The following is a 9,005-nucleotide window of genomic DNA, read 5'->3' on the forward strand; positions in this document are numbered from 1 at the left end:
ATAACTAGAATTATGAATTATTATACCAGAACATATAAGATTTTTAGAAATTTCATGTAATATCTGAAACATTTATGTTAACATATTTTTTTTATCACACACACACACTGTATTTTATTTTTACAAGAGATAGACTGACACCAAGCATTGTACATGGATGACCACAACAAAAGCAACAATGATTGCAATTACCAAACATGAAACACACTCATACTATGTCATAATATTGACATTCAGTCCAGTAATCCTCCACTGTAACAGCTCCTTTACTTTGCAGTGAAAATTGATTTGTATATTCTTTGCCTCTGAGTCCTTGTGGGATTTTTTTTTTTTTAATTCAGACAGAAAGTCACAAAAATTATACTCATCCTCATCAGTTCACTCAGTCCCATGTAATTAATTTTTTTTTCATCTTGATCTTTTGTTAGCACTTTTATGAGTTCATCAGTTTTTCATTAGAGTTCTGAAAATGCTTATTCATTCAGTTCAGCAGTACAGTCAGTTACCAGAAACCTGTACTTGTCAGAGTCTTTTCCATGAATTTCTTGAAGATGAAACCCTTTTATAGGAACATATTTGCAAAAGCATCAGAGTACACCCAGAACTGTCTGTAAATGACAAAAGACTTAAAAATGACCACGGTTAAAGATTTGATGAAAGTTCATAATAATGCAGTTGACAAGAAAATTAGTTATTTCTGAGATATACATTTTAAAGTAATAACTAGGATTATTACTTATAACACTATACCAGAACATATAAGATTTTTAGAAATTTCATGTAATGTCTGAAACATTTATATTAACATATTTCCATACAAATAACCCAATGAAAGTTTAGTATTAGTTGTTTTGTTTGTTTGTTTGTTTATACTGCAGGTTCTTATTAGTCATCAATTTTATACACATCAGTGTATACATGTCAATCCCAATCGCCCAATTCAGCACACCACCATCCCCACCCCACCACGGTTTTCCCCCCTTGGTGTCCATACATTTGTTCTCTACATCTGTGTCTCAATTTCTGCCCTGCAAACCGGTTCATCTGTACCATTTTTCTAGGTTCCACATGCATGCATTAATATACGATATTTGTTTTTCTCTTTCTGACTTACTTCACTCTGTATGACAGTCTCTAGATCCATCCATGTCTCAACAAATGACTCAATTTCGTTCCTTTTTATGGCTGAGTAATATTCCATTGTATATATGTACCACATCTTCTTTATCCATTCGTCTGTTGATGGGCATTTAGGTTGCTTCCAGGACCTGGCTATTGGAAATAGTGCTGCAATGAACATTGGGGTGCATGTGTCTTTTTGAATTATGGTTTTCTCTGGGTATATGCCCAGGAGTGGGATTGCTGGATCATACAGTAATTATATTTTTAATTTTATAAGGAACCTCCATACTGTTCTCCATAGTGGCTGCATCAATTTGCATTCCCACCAACAGTGCAAGAGGGTTCCCTTTTCTCCACACCCTCTCCAGCATTTGTTGTTTGTAGATTTTCTGATGATGCCCATTCTAACTGGTGTGAGGTGATACCTCATTGTAGTTTTGATTTGCATTTCTCTAATAATTAGTGATGTTGAGCAGCTTTTCATGTGCTTCTTGGCCATCTGTATGTCTTCTTTGGAGAAATGTCTATTTAGGTCTTCTGCCCATTTTTGGATTGGGTTGTTTGTTTCTTTAATATTGAGCTGCATGAGCTGTTTATATATTTTGGAAATTAATCCTTTGTCCATTGATTCGTTTGCAAATATTTTCTCCCATTCTGAGGGTTGTCTTTTCATCTTGTTTATGGTTTCCTTTGCTGTGCAAAAGCTTTGAAGTTTCATTAGGGCACATTTGTTTATTTTTGTTTTTATTTCCATTACTCTAGGAGGTGGATCAAAAAAGATCTTGCTGTGATTTATGTCAAAGAGTGTTCTTCCTGTTTTCCTCTAAGACTTTTATAGTGTCCAGTCTTACATTTAGGTCTCGAATCCATTTTGAGTTTATTTTTGTGTATGGTGTTAGGGAGTGTTCTAATTTCATTCTTTTACATGTAGCTGTCCAGTTTTGCCAGCACCACTTATTGAAGAGACTGTCTTTTCTCCATTGTATATCTTTGCCTCCTTTGTCATAGATTAGTTGACCATAGGTGCGTGGGTTTATCTCTGGGCTTTCTGTCTTGTTCCATTGATCTATGTTTCTGTTTTTGTGCCAGTACCATATTGCCTTGATTACTGTAGCTTTGTAGTATAGTCTGAAGTCAGGGAGTCTGATTCCTCCAGCTCCGTTTTTTTCCCTCAAGACTGCTTTGGCTATTCGGGGTCTTTTGTGTCTCCATACAAATTTTAAGATGATTTGTTCTAGTTCCGTAAAAAATGCCATTGGTAATTTGATAGGGATTGCATTCAATCTGCAGATTGCTTTGGGTAGTATAGCCATTTTCACAATATTGATTCTTCCAATCCAAGAACATGGTATATGTCTCCATCTGTTGGTATCATCTTTAATTTCTTTCATCAGTGTCTTATAGTTTTCTGCATACAAGTCTTTTGTCTCCCTAGGTAGGTTTATTCCTAGGTGTTTTATTCTTTTTGTTGCAATGGTAAATGGGAGTGTTTCCATAATTTCTCTTTCAGATTTTTCATCATTAGTGTATAGGAATGCAAGAGATTTCTGTGCATTAATTTTTTATCCTGCAACTTTACCAAATTCACTGATTAGCTCTAGTAGTTTTCAGGTGGCATTTTTAGGATTCTCTATGTATAGTATCATGTCATCAGCAAAAGGTGACAGTTTTACTTCTTCTTTTCCAATTTGTATTCCTTTTATTTCTTTTTCTTCTCTGATTGCCATGGCTAGGCCTTCCAAAACTATGTTGAATAATAGTGGTGAGAGTGGACATCCTTGTCTCGTTCCTGATCTTAGAGGAAATGCTTTCAGTTTTTCACCATTGAGAATGATGTTTGCTGTGGGTTTGTTGTATATGGCCTTTATTATGTTGAGGTAGTTTCCCTCTATGCCCACTTTCTGGCGAGTTTTTATCATAAATGGGTGTTGAATTTTGTCAAAAGCTTTTTCTGCATCTATTGAGATGATCATATGATTTTTATTCTTCAATTTGTTAATATGGTGTATCACATTGATTGATTTGCATCTATTGAAGAATCCTTGCATCCCTGGGATAAATCCCACTTGATCATGGTGTATGATCCTTTTAATGTGTTGTTGGATTCTGTTTGCTAGTATTTTGTTGAGGATTTTTGCATCTATATTCATCAGTGATATTGGTCTGTAATTTTCTTTTTTTGTAGTGTCTTTGTCTGGTTTTGGTATCAGGGTGATGGTGGCCTCATAGAATGAGTTTGGGAGTGTTCCTTCCACTGCAGTTTTTTGGAAGAGTTTGAGAAGGATGGGTGTTAGCTCTTCTCTAAATGTTTGATAGAATTCACCTGTGAAGCCATCTGGTCCTGGACTTTTGTTTGTTGGAAGATTTTTTTTTTTTTTTTTTAAGAAATTCACGTTCTTTTATTTATTTATTTATGACTGTGTTGAGTCTTCGTTTCTGTGCGAGGGCTTTCTCCAGTTGCAGCGAGTGGGGACCACTCTTCATCGCGGTGCACGGGCCTCTCACTGTTGCGGCCTCTCTTGTTGCGGAGCACAGGCTCCAGATGCGCAGGCTCAGTAATTGTAGCTCATGGGCCCAGTTGCCCCGTGGCATGTGGGATCTTCCCAGACCGGGGTACGAACCCGTGTCCCCTGCATTGGCAGGCAGACTCTCAACCACTGCGCCACCAGGGAAGCCCCTGTTGGAAGATTTTTAATCACAGTTTCAATTTCATTACTTGTGATTGGTCTGTTCATATTTTCTATTTCTTCCTGGTTCAGTCTTGGAAGGTTATACCTTTCTAAAAATTTGTCCATTCCTTCCAGCTTGTCCATTTTATTGGCATAGGGTTGCTTGTAGTAGTCTCTTAGGATGCTTTGTATTTCTGCAGTGTCTGTTGTAACTTCTCCTTTTTCATTTCTAATTTTATTGATTTGAGTCCTCTCCCTCTTTTTCTTGATGAGTCTGGCTAATGGTTTATCAATTTTGTTCATCTTCTCAAAGAACCAGCTTTTAGTTTTATTGATCTTTGCTATTGTTTTCTTTGTTTCTATTTCATTTATTTCTGCTGTGATCTTTATGATTTCTTTCCTTCTGCTAACTTTGGGTTTTGTTTGTTATTCTTTCTCTAGTTCCTTTAGATGTAAGGTTAGATTGTTTACTTGAGATTTTTCTTGTTTCTTGAGGTAGGCTTGTATAGCTATAAACTTCCCTCTTAGAACTGCTTTTGCTGCATCCCATAGGTTTTGGATCGTTGTGTTTTCATTGTCATTTGTCTCTAGGTATTTTTTGATTTCCTCTTTGATTTCTTCAGTGATCTCTTGGTTATTTAGTAACGTATTGTTTAGCCTCCATGTGTTTGTGTTTTTTACGTTTTTTTCCCTGTAATTCATTTCTAATCTGATAGCGTTGTGGTCAGAAAAGATGCTTGATATGATTTCAGTTTTCCTAAATTTACTGAGACTTGATTTGTGACCCAAGATGTGATCTATCCTGGAGAATGTTCTGTGCACACTTGAGAGGAAAGTGTAATCTGCTGTTTTTGGATGGAATGTCCTATAAATATCAATTAAATCTATCTGGTCTATTGTGTCATTTAAAGCTTCTGTTTCCTTATTTATTTTCATTTTGGATGATCTGTCCATTGGTGTAAGTGAGGTGTTAAAGTCCCCCACTATTATCGTGTTACTGTCGATTTCCTCTTTTATAGCTGTTAGCAGTTGCCTTATGTATTGGGGTGCTCCTATGTTGGGTGCATATATATTTATAATTGTTATATCTTCTTCTTGGATTGATCCCTTGATCATTATGTAGTGTCCTTCCTTGTCTCTTGTAACATTCTTTATTTTAAAGTCTATTTTATCTGGTATGAGTATTGCTACTCCAGCTTTCTTTTGATTTCCATTTGCATTGAATATCTTTTTCCATCCCCTCATTTTCAGTCTGTATATGTCCCTAGGTCTGAAGTGGGTCTCTTGTAGACAGCATATATATGGGTCTTGTTTTTGTATCCATTCAGCAAGCCTGTGTCTTTTGGTTGGAGCATTTAATCCATTCACATTTAAGGTAATTATCGACATGTATGTTCCTGTGACCATCTTCTTAATTCTTTTGGGTTTGTTTTGTAGGTCCTTTTCTTCTCTTGTGTTTCCCACTTAGAGAAGTTCCTCTGGCATTTATTGTAGAGCTGGTTTGGTGGTGCTGAATTCTCTTAGCTGTTGCTTGTCTGTAAAGCTTTTGATTTCTCCATCGAATCTGAATGAGATCCTTGCCGGGTAGAGTAATCTTGGTTGTAGGTTCTTCCCTTTCATCACTTGAAGTATATCATGCCCCTCCCTTGTGGCTTGTAGAGTTTCTGCTGAGAAATCAGCTGTTAACCTTATGGGAGTTCCCTTGTATGTTATTTGTCGTTTTTCCCTTGCTGCTTTCAATTTTTCTTTGTCTTAATTTTTGCCAATTTGATTACTATGTGTCTTGGCGTGTTTCTCCTTGGGTTTATCCTATATGGGACTCCCTGTGCTTCTTGGATTTGGGTGGCTATTTCCTTTCCCATGTTAGGGAAGTTTTTGACTGTAATCTCTTCAAATATTTTCTCTGGTCCTTTCTCTCTCTCTACTCCTTCTGGGACCCCTATAATGCGAATGTTGTTGCGTTTAATGTTGTCCCAGAGGTCTCTTAGGCTATCTGCATTTCTTTTCATTCTTTTTTCTTTATTCTGTTCCGCAGCACTGAATTCCACCATTCTGTCTTCCAGGTCACTTATCCGTTTTTCTGCCTCAGTTATTCTGCTATTGATTCCTTCTAGTGTAGTTTTCATTTCAGTTATTGTATTGTTCATCTCTGTTTGTTTGTTCTTTAATTCTTCTAGGTGTTTGTTCTTTAATTCTTCTAGGTCTTTTTAAACATTTCTTGCATCTTCTCGATCTTTGCCTCCATTCTTTTTCCAAGGTCCTGGATCATCTTCACTATCATTATTCTGAATTCTTTTTCTGGAAGGTTGCCTATCTCCACTTCATTTAGTTGTTTTTCTGGGGTTTTATCTTGTTCCTTCATCTGGTACATAGCCCTCTGCCTTTTCATCTTGGCTATCTTTCTGTGAATGTGGGTTTTGTTCCACAGGCTGCAGGATTGTAGTTCTTGCTTCTGCATAACTGAGTTTTTTTAAGTGATGCTGTGAGATCTCTAGTATTGTTTGTTTATATGTTTTTGTACACGCTATACATATGAGATATCTCTACCTCTGGAAAGTATTGTCAAAATTGAATTTATAAAGCGCTCTATTTAATTGACTTAAGAGTAAGTGCTTACAAATTAAATATAAAAGGAGCTAGACAAAATGAGTTTCAAGTTCACATGAACAGGGAAATACTCTATTAATACCTGGTATTAAGGTTAGTTTAAGTTTGTTGATCTAATTGATATGGACATGTCTTTAGAGTCATCAATATTAAGTATAATACTTTTACTGCACCTAGGTTTAATAGAAATTAAATAAAATCTTGTTATATCTGTTGGAAATTTGTCAGCAAGAAAAATAACTTGGTATGATGGAATTTTTGAGTGAATTAAATGCAACTGAGATAAGAGCTTTAAAGTAAACTCTATAAGAATAATTATATTCTGAAAATTATCTAAAATAGTCTCTCCAGATTTTGGTAACAATTACTTGCCTCTTGGTTTTCACTAGAAATTAAGGTTTTTAAGAGTTGAAGATTCTAATTTAAACATGTAATTAAAACTACTAAAAACAATAAAGGAAATGTTTCACCATACAGTAGGAAAGTGGGATATGTGTTTTGAGTAAAAAAGGAGTTTCATGCATGGTCGGGCTGTGATTAGATTAAACTTAATTGGGTAAATGGATTTTGTTATTAAAAATTGGGAATTCCCTGGCAGTCCAGTGGTTAGGCACCTTCACTGCCGGGCCCAGGTTTGATCTCTGGGGAACTGAAATCCCATAAGCCTCGTAATGCGGCAAAAAAAAAAAACAAAAATAACTGAGGAGCTCCCATGGGGTCCACACCGTCCACACCATCGCTGCCTCCCGCCTCCCATGCCAGGTCCAGAAAGGGGCACAAGGTAGGGGGGGCATCTGGAGAGGGCCTGCAGATGCCCCTGGGCCAAGCGGCCCCAGACCCCCAGGGAACATGGGTGTGCTCCAGGCCAGACTGTGCCCAGGCCTCACCCAGGACATGGTCCAGCTTCTGTGGAGCTATGGGATGAAGACAGTGATGGATCTGGTTTCTGCAGACCTGGAGGAGGTAGCCCAGAAATGTGGCTTGTCTTATAAGGCCCAGTCACCCTGAGGCCGGTGCTGCTGGCTCAGTTCTCAGCTTTCCCCTTCAGTGGCACTGACCTGTACGAGGAACTGAAGACCTCCACTGCCATCCTGTCCACTGGCATTGGAAGCCTGGACAACTGCTCGATGCTGGTCTCTATACTGGAGAAGTGACTGGAATTGTAGGAGGCCCAGGTAGCGGCAAAACCCAGGTATGTCTTTGTGTGGCTGCAAATGTGGCCCATGGCCTGCAGCACAACGTCCTATACGTCGGTTCCAGTGGAGGCCTCACAGCCTCCTGCATCCTCCAGCTGCTTTAGGCCAGGACTCCAGATGAGGAGGAGCAGGCAGGAGCTCTCCAGAGGATCCAGGTGGTGCATGCGTTCGACACCTTCCAGATGCTGGATGTGCTATAGGACTTACGAGGCGCTGGGGCCCAGCAGGTGAGCAGTTCTTCAGGGACTCTGAAGGTGGTGATTGTGGACTCAGTCACTGCGGTGGTCGCCCCACTTCTGGGAGGTCAGCAGAGGAAGGCTTGGCCTTGACGATGCAGCTGGCCCCAAGAGCTGAAGACCATGGCCCAGGACCTCAGTGTGACAGTGGTGGTGACCAATCACATGACCTGATATAGGGACAGCAGGAAGCTCAAACCTGCCCTCGGATGCTCCTGGAGCTTTGTGCCCAGCACCTGGCTTCTTCTGGACATCAGTCAAGGTGCAGGAGCATCAGGCAGACGGCACCTGGCATGTCTGACCAAATCTCCTCGTCTGCCAACAGGTTTCCAGGAGATGGTGGACATAGGGTCCTGGGGGAACCCAGAGCAGAGCCCAACGTACAGGGAGATCACATATGACTGTGATGTTGATTGGGAAAGAGAGGCATCAAGGTCCCCAACTCTCCTGCACAGTAATGTCTACTGTTCACTGCCGGCAGCCCTTGGGGCTGCAGAGAAGCTCTCGGGCTGGGCAGCCTCAGCTCCTCTCTCTGGAAACACAGCACTACTGGCAAGAGAGTATGATATTGTGGAAGGACCCAGAAATTCATGCTGGTTCCAGGTTTTCTTCCCTTGTTTCTACCACGTGCATTTCCAGCAGGAGCCGAGTTCACTCTGGCTTGGGCATCTCTGAAGAGGCACGCTAGTGACTGGACTGATCACCCTGTGTGTCACCATCCTGCACACTATCCTAACACAGTGACTGAGCCTGAGGCCTCTAGCTTATCTTTGCTTCCCTTCTTCTTCATTTTTTTTTTGGCCTCTGTTTTTCCATCTGTAAGATGGGGCTCCCTTTCCCTTAGCTGTGTCTTTGCATTACTGGGTGGAAGTAATCTTGCAAATGCAAAACTCTTCTTTATCTAGGTCCTGTTCTTAAAAACATACAAAGGAAATTAAAAAAAAAAAAAAGTAAACTGGTGCAGGACTAGATTTGTTTCCTCTCTGCTAAGAGAACAAGTTTACTTAGAGTGCTGTTTTTGATAACAGATTGTGTGAACTTTCTTGCCTTTAAGTGATCTGTATTTGTTTGTAAGTATTCACAGTGACCTATGACTCTGTCTGACCAAATGTTTTTAAAACGTTTTGATATTTTTTGATGAACTTCCTATGAAATTCTAATTAAAGTTCTTTTGA

At 39.4% G+C, this 9,005-nt stretch overlaps 1 pseudogene; it reads left to right on the plus strand.

The window, feature by feature from the left end:
- Window positions 1–7,247: 7,247 nt before the first annotated feature.
- Window positions 7,248–7,932, plus strand: LOC103020230 (DNA repair protein RAD51 homolog 4-like; annotated as a pseudogene).
- Window positions 7,933–9,005: the final 1,073 nt, after the last annotated feature.

Source organism: Balaenoptera acutorostrata, chromosome X (assembly GCF_949987535.1).
Source record: "Balaenoptera acutorostrata chromosome X, mBalAcu1.1, whole genome shotgun sequence".
NCBI lineage: Eukaryota > Metazoa > Chordata > Mammalia > Artiodactyla > Balaenopteridae > Balaenoptera > Balaenoptera acutorostrata.